At 39.1% G+C, this 6964-nt stretch overlaps 1 pseudogene across 1 annotated transcript; it reads left to right on the top strand.

Annotated features, from left to right (window-relative positions):
- Positions 1-3776: 3776 nt before the first annotated feature.
- Positions 3777-4588, top strand: LOC108533923 (protein FAM60A pseudogene; annotated as a pseudogene). The gene has a single exon (XR_001886845.1). The product of XR_001886845.1 is annotated as a protein FAM60A pseudogene (transcript).
- Positions 4589-6964: the final 2376 nt, after the last annotated feature.

Genomic DNA, 6964 nt, shown 5'->3' with positions numbered 1-6964 from the left:
GTACAGTGTGTTAGTCAATTTTGTGTTGCTATAAAAAAGTTCATGAGCCTGAGTAATTTACAAAGAGGTCAATTTGGTTGATGGTTCTCCAAGCTGTACAAGAAGCATGGTGCCAGCATGTGCTTCTGGTGAGGGCTTCAGGAAGCTTCCAGTCATGGAGTAGGGCAAAGGGGAGCCTGTGTGTCATACAGTGAGAGAGGGAGCAAGAGAGAGAGGAGGAAATGCCGGCTCCTTTAAACAACGAGCTCTCAAGTGAATTAACAGAGAACTCACTCATCAGCAGGGAGAGGGCTCCACGCCATTTATGAACCAAACACCTCCCACTAGGCCCCACCTCCACCATTGGGGATCACAATTCCTTCTTTTTTTTTTTTTTTTTTTTTGAGACAGAGTCTCACTCTGTCGCCCAGGCCGGAGTGCAGGAGTGTAGTGGCGAGATCTTGGCTCACTGTAACCTCTGCCGCACAGGTTCAAGCGATTCTCATGCCTCAGCCTCCCAAGTAGCTGGGATTCCAGGTCCTGCCACCGCACCTGGCTAATTTTTGTACTTTTTATTTTTTAGTAGAGACGGGGTTTCACCATCTTGGCCAGGCTGGTCTTGAACTCCTGACCTCATGATCCATCTGCCTTGGCCTCCCAAAGTGCTGGGAATACAGGCATGAGCCACTGTGCCTGGCCAGGGATTACATTTTGACATGGGTTAGGAGAGGACAAACATCCAAACTACATTATATATCATGACCTGGTTCCAGTGCACCTCCTGCAACAATCCTTTTTTGATAGCCCTTTCTGCTGCTAGCCTGATAGGATAGCCACACCGCATGTGCGTGATAATGCTATCATGCCTCCATGCCTGCCTCCATTCCTGTTGTAAGCTCCTTGATGACAGATTGTTTTATAATTTCTCTAAACTTCAATGCCTGGGAAATTCTGTAGAATGTCATAGTATAATAACAAATGTTTGATGACTGTTTGGATGACACTGAGTGTCTCATCTATAGAGGTAATTAGAGGTCCTAAATAATAATGATACTAAAAATAAAATTAACAATCCACAACAAGCAATGTGGGGGTTTGTGTGTGCCAGACACTGTGCTCAGACTTCACATCTAATTCCCATAAACTATTCCCTGGGATTGCCACTATTAATAATAATATCCCTTTTTACAGATGAAGAAAATGAGGCATTGAAAGAGGAAGTGATATTCCTGAGCTCCCAGAGCTACAATAATGAAGACCTAATATAATAATTTGAAAAGCCACTATATCAGGGCTCAAGCGAATACATTTTCTTTTTTTCTTTTTTTCTTTTCTTTTTTTTTTTTTTTGGAATCTCAGCTCTAACAAGCAAAGGAAAATCAAAAGGGAATCTGGCCTAAAAGGCACCGAAATCCAAATGAACAGCTCAGAACAACTCTTCCTTGCTGAGGGTAAAGAATGCCATCAATGCCCACATTGAAGATGTCTGCAGTCCAGGTTTGGAGGATGTAGCAGATTGCCTTTCTGTGTGTATTCATCTAATCAGAAACTGAGTAAAAGATGAGTTCACTGGATCCTGCTACCTTCTTATTCTCCTTGAAAACACCTACATTTGTTTTTTATTCCATGTGTGAGAGTGCCTTAGGGCTTCTCTATATATCTTCCAATTTTCAAAAGAAATGCTTCCTTGTAAGTAAGTGCTTATCTATTAAAAATTTTACTCTCTCTTCTTTCACCTTGATTCCTTAGTTTCTTTCAAACGGTTTGTGGAGCTCAAAACTCTCAGAAGAAACCAATACTCTACCTTGCTGTCTCACTGGAATTGCATTACAGGTAAATCAAACTGTTCCTATAAGTAGCCTCTCTACTTTTGCTTGTAACTTACCATATTTAAAAAATAATAAACCTCTGTCCTTCCTAAAGTTTTTCCAAATTATTGGTGATGTGAGCTACAGCCAACTTAAATGATGCTATATACAGCATCTCCAAGCAAATACTCAGTGTGTGTGCATACAAGGGAAATGACACATGTGCACACAAAACACACACACACTTTACTCTTTTTTAATCCCTTTATTACTATTTTCTGGTAGGAAGCATGGCATCTCAAAGTGTCTACTGTTATTAACATATCTGTGTTGAAAGCCAAAATGTCCCCCCGTTTCATGACATGGATTTTAATGCCTGATTTTCTCAAAGAAAAAAGCACAGCTTAGACATACAATATGGTAGATCTTTTTCGTGAAATCAACTGGTGGATTCTCCAACTCCATAGGGAAATAAACATGCTCCATGGCCAAAAAGGGGAAAAGGAAGTTCAACATTTTTAACTTGCTGAGTCTGCAGAACACTTTCTAGTCTCTTTTTTTTCTTGGAGTTTTCTTTGTCACTGACTTTGGTTTATAAGTAACACAGTACATTCATTACTGCTAATTGATTAAAATGAACACAGTATTCAGAATTTAAACTTTCATGGTTTTGAATGCTTCTGGTCTCCAAAGTGTTGTTTCTTTTCTGCTTAAGAGATGCCTCTATGTGCTCTGATCTGTGCTGGAATAGCTAAATACCGTCTGCTTTGGTCGTGGAAGCAGACGGTGTGTCATTACCTTGCTATAGAGCAGAGTTTCTCAGTCTTGGTACTGTCAACATTTGGGACTGGATAATTATTTGTTATGAGGGCTTTCCTGTGTATGCAAGATGTTTACCAGTATCCCTGGCCTCTACCCACCAGGTCCCAACAGCACTTCCCCTCAGCTATGACAACCAAAGATGCCTCCAGATATTATCACCAAGTGTCTTCTGGGTGTGTGACTGGTGGTACAAAATTGCTCCCAGTTGAGAATCACTGCTGTGCAGAAAAAAAATATAAACTAACCAATATTTGATGAGCACCTGTATGTACCAAGCACTTTACCTACATTTTCTAATTCTACTACTCCCAGTAGAATTTCTAATTTTACTATTCTGCATTCTAAGATAGGCAGTAATATATCCTTGCAATCCAGATGGAGAAACTCCTATTCAGAAAAATGCAATAATACACCTTCTATGGGTTCACCATTCAAAACCAGTAGGAAAGGCTGAGTCTGACTCTAAACCACCTCATTACAGCTGCCCACCACCCCAATGATTCTAAACCCTTTTATTCCTGCCAGGACATACTTAGCGAGAGAAAGTCACATAATCACCAAAAAAACGTTGTTGTAATTCTATCCCTTTCTCTCTTGGTCAAGAGAGTGGGTATCTGAGACTTCTTGAACTGTTAAAAAAATTTAAAGCTATGACTATAACAATATCACCTTCAAACAAATTTACAAGAACAAAACAACCCCCAAAAAAGTGGGTGAAGGATGTGAACAGATAATTCTCAAAAGAAGACATTTATGCGGCCAACAAACAAATGAAAAAAAAACTCATCATTACTGGTTATTGGAGAAATGCAAATCAAAACCTTCAAATATATAAAGTAAATTAAACCTAAATTAAATTTTAATAATTTTTAGTTCAGAGAGGGTAAGTATCCCATCTTAATCATTTTTTCCAGAGTTCTTGCTGATGAAAGATCCATCTTTAGTACTGAACAAAATGGAAATCAATACAGGAAAACTGTCATTGAGAGGTTTCCTAGAACACTCTTTTGAAGGACGCTGTGAAAATCTGACATAATGGCTTCCTACTTTCTACTCACTACAAACGGAATACTTTTTCAATCTAAGCAATTGACAGTGTATTCAACAGAACTCTAGATTAATCCCTGGGATATCAATCAGTGTTTAAAAAAAAAACTTAAGAGACAAGGCAGTTGAGGAGGAGGGAGCGCTTGAGGGGGACTGACTGGCCTGGCGTGCACTCCGCACCTCGGGGACGTTATTGCGCGTGGAACGGCTGCTTTTGGAAGACTATTGCCCAGAAGAAAAGATGTTTGGTTTTCACAAGCCAAAGATGTACCGAAGTATAGAGGGCTGCTGTATTTGCAGAGCTAAGTCCTCCAGTTCTCGATTCACTGACAGTAAACGCTATGAAAAGGACTTCCAGAGCTGTTTTGGATTGCATGAGACTCGTTCAGGAGACATCTGCAATGCCTGTGTCCTGCTTGTGAAAAGATGGAAGAAGTTGCCAGCAGGATCAAAAAAAAACTGGAATCATGTGGTAGATGCAAGGGCTGGACCCAGTCTAAAGACTACATTGAAACCAAAGAAAGTGAAAACTCTATCTGGGAACAGGATAAAAAGCAACCAGATCAGTAAACTGCAGAAGGAATTTAAACGTCATAATTCTGATGCTCACAGTACCACCTCAAGTGCCTCCCCAGCTCAATCTCCTTGTTACAGTAACCAGTCAGATGACGGCTCAGATACAGAGATGGCTTCTGGTTCTAACAGAACACCAGTTTTTTCCTTTTTAGATCTCACATACTGGAAAAGACAGAAGATATGTTGTGGGATCATCTATAAAGGCCGTTTTGGGGAAGTCCTCATTGACACACATCTCTTCAAGCCTTGCTGCAGCAACAAGAAAGCAGCTGCGAGAAGCCAGAGGAGCAGGGACAGAGCCCCTGCCCATTCCACTAGGAGTGGTGACTGAGGTTTTTATGTAGAAGGGGAAAAAAAAAAAACATCTAAATTTTTGGACAAGACCACAAAGCAACAAAACTGACCCTCTGTTTTTTTTTTTGGAGATGGAGTTTTGGGTCTTGTTGCTAGGCTGGAGTGCAGTGGCGTCATCTTGGCTCATGCAACTTCACACCTCCCAGGTTCAAGTGATTCTCCTGCTCAGCCTCCCAAGTAACTGGGTTTATAGGTGGCCACTACCAGACCCAGCTATTTTTTAGTTTTTGATAGAGATGGGGTTTCACCACCGTTGCCAGGCTGGTCTCAAATGACCCTCTATTTTTAACTTGGATATCTGCTATTCTGCCAAAAAGGACAATTTCTAGAGTAGTTTTGAATGGGTTGATTTACCCCCAGTCCCCACAAACTCTGAAGCCAGTGTCTAGCTACTAAAAAAAGAGGTGTATACATAGTATTTAAGATGCTGAGTTATTTCATAGGAAAGCTGAATGCTGCTGTAAGTGCTCTTTAAGTCTTTTTTTTTTTTAATTCCCCTTCTAATGAATGAAACTAGGGGAATTTCAGGGGACCGAGATGGGATTGTTGTATGATAAACTGTATGTTAGTTTTTAGTCTTTCTGTATTGAGAAGCAGTGGTTGGGGCATTTTAAGATGGCCTGGCTACTCTTGTTTTCCCTCACGATAATAAATTTTCATAACTCTAGTACATGGATTGGCCCCAGAGGTAGTTGTTTGATATTCTGGAAATATTAAGGTCTGCAAGCTTCTGATGATTCAAACCCTGTTACTACTGATGATTAAGCAGGACAGGACTGAGCTTTTCTGTGCAAATACCTTGGAGGAGAAAGTAATTTCTAAATGTACAGAGAGGTAACTTGACTACATATGTTGCAATCCTGTGCCTCCCTTCATATTTAATATCTTGATAAAAGATTTTAATTTATGTAAAACTTCTAAAGCAGAACTCTAAAGCTCCTCTTTGGGAAATGAGCAAGTCTTTAGGACAGGCGAGACCCTGTATGAATACTACCAAAGCATTACCGCATGGTAGAGAGCACACTCTATTAAAAATGTTAAGCTATCTGAAAAAATAAAATGTGCAAGTCTTCAGGAGGCACAAAACAAAGGTTAATGCTTCTTGGGCACATTTCTTAGAGGGCTTGCTGAGTGTGTAAATATTAAATTGACTTTGTTGTGTTACATGACTTGATGACATTGAAAATCTGCACAATTCAGTTTCAGCTCTTGATTACTTCCGTTGACCTTTGTGAAGGTTTTTATACTGTGTTGATGTTGTTTGACTTGTTTTAGGGCCTATTTTTTATTTTCTTTCACTTCTGTATTAAAAGTAAAATTTACTAGAAGACAAAGAGGTTTGTGTTCATGTTTAAATGGTTTTGGTTTGGCTTCTTTTAGTCAGGCTTTCTGAATATTGAGATATCCTGAAACTTAGCGCACTCTTCAATTCCTAAGATCCCCATGAAAAAGCCGCTCACTGGAACCAAAAACCACAGTGTGCTCTTACTGCCTCTTTTCTGAATAGTCAGACAAAGCATGCCAGTTCAGTCATTTTCAGAAATGAGGGGAGAAGCATTTGCCTGCCTTGTCATAACAAGACTCAGGTTATTTTTTAACTGCATTTTAAAAATTGGGGTAGTATAATAATAACAAGTAACAAGGAGTAAGCCACCTTTTATAGGCACCCTGTAGTTTTATAGTTCTTAATCTAAACATTTTATAATTCCTTCTTTTGGAAAAAACCTACATGCTACAAGCCACCATATGCACAGACTATACAGTGAGTTGAGTCGGCTCTCCCACAGTCTTTGAGGCGAATTACAAAAGTCCAGCCATTATCATCCTCCTGAGTTATTTTGAAATGATTTTTTTTGTACATTTTGGCTGCAGTATTGGTGGTAGAATATACTATAATATGGATCATCTCTACTTCTGTATTTATTTATTTATTACTAGACCTCAACCACAGTCTTCTTTTTCCCCTTCCACCTCTCTTTGCCTGTAGGATGTACTGTATGTAGTCATGCACTTTGTATTAATATATTAGAAATCTACAGATCTGTTTTGTACTTTCTATACTGTTGGATACTTATAATCAAAACTTTTACTAGGGTATTGAATAAATCTAGTCTTATTAGAAAATTAAAAAAAAAACTTAAATGAGTGTTTTCGTATAAGGGTTGAAAACAGCAAAGACAAACATAGTTCTTCTTCTTGTGTTGAATATATATTTAAGAGGAATAATTACTGTTCCATGTGTCTCAAACTTATTTGACCATGAATTCCCCTGCCCATACTCTGAAAAGTTTGTGCCTCAAGGAACACATTTTGGGAAAGATTGAATTGTGTGTTCTCTTCCAAAGAGTTTATGATTTGCTCTGAATAAAGTCCTCTAG

Source organism: Rhinopithecus bieti, unplaced genomic scaffold (assembly GCF_001698545.2).
Source record: "Rhinopithecus bieti isolate Rb0 unplaced genomic scaffold, ASM169854v2 scaffold_11161, whole genome shotgun sequence".
Lineage (NCBI taxonomy): Eukaryota > Metazoa > Chordata > Mammalia > Primates > Cercopithecidae > Rhinopithecus > Rhinopithecus bieti.
This window is presented reverse-complemented; position numbering and strand designations above follow the sequence as displayed.